The sequence below is a fragment of the Trachymyrmex cornetzi genome, unplaced genomic scaffold (genome assembly GCF_001594075.2).
Source record: "Trachymyrmex cornetzi isolate Tcor2-1 unplaced genomic scaffold, Tcor1.1 scaffold28, whole genome shotgun sequence".
Lineage (NCBI taxonomy): Eukaryota > Metazoa > Arthropoda > Insecta > Hymenoptera > Formicidae > Trachymyrmex > Trachymyrmex cornetzi.
In genome coordinates, this window is record NW_017297482.1 from 127,004 (window position 1) to 127,349 (window position 346).

Genomic DNA, 346 nt, shown 5'->3' on the forward strand with positions numbered 1-346 from the left:
TCATTTTGCCTCTATGACAGATTTCCTAACTTCAATAGTCATCAACTTTAACGCTTAATATCTTAGATCACAAGGCAGAATGACGTTTTTTTGCCAGATTCTTTTGTTTCATGCAAAAACGCGTCGAATAAGCCTAAGAGTGAGAATTTTCATAAAATTTTCCGATTTTAATAATTTATTCGATCATCCACTCATATATACGCGATGGAAAGGTACTGGTTCCCCATGAGACGTACTTTTCGAGATACGTAGGTTACGAAAACCAATCGTAAATTCATTTAGCATTTCTGTTAGAGTGTACAACAGAAATTCTAATCAGCAATTGGTTGCATTAGTTCCGCATTTC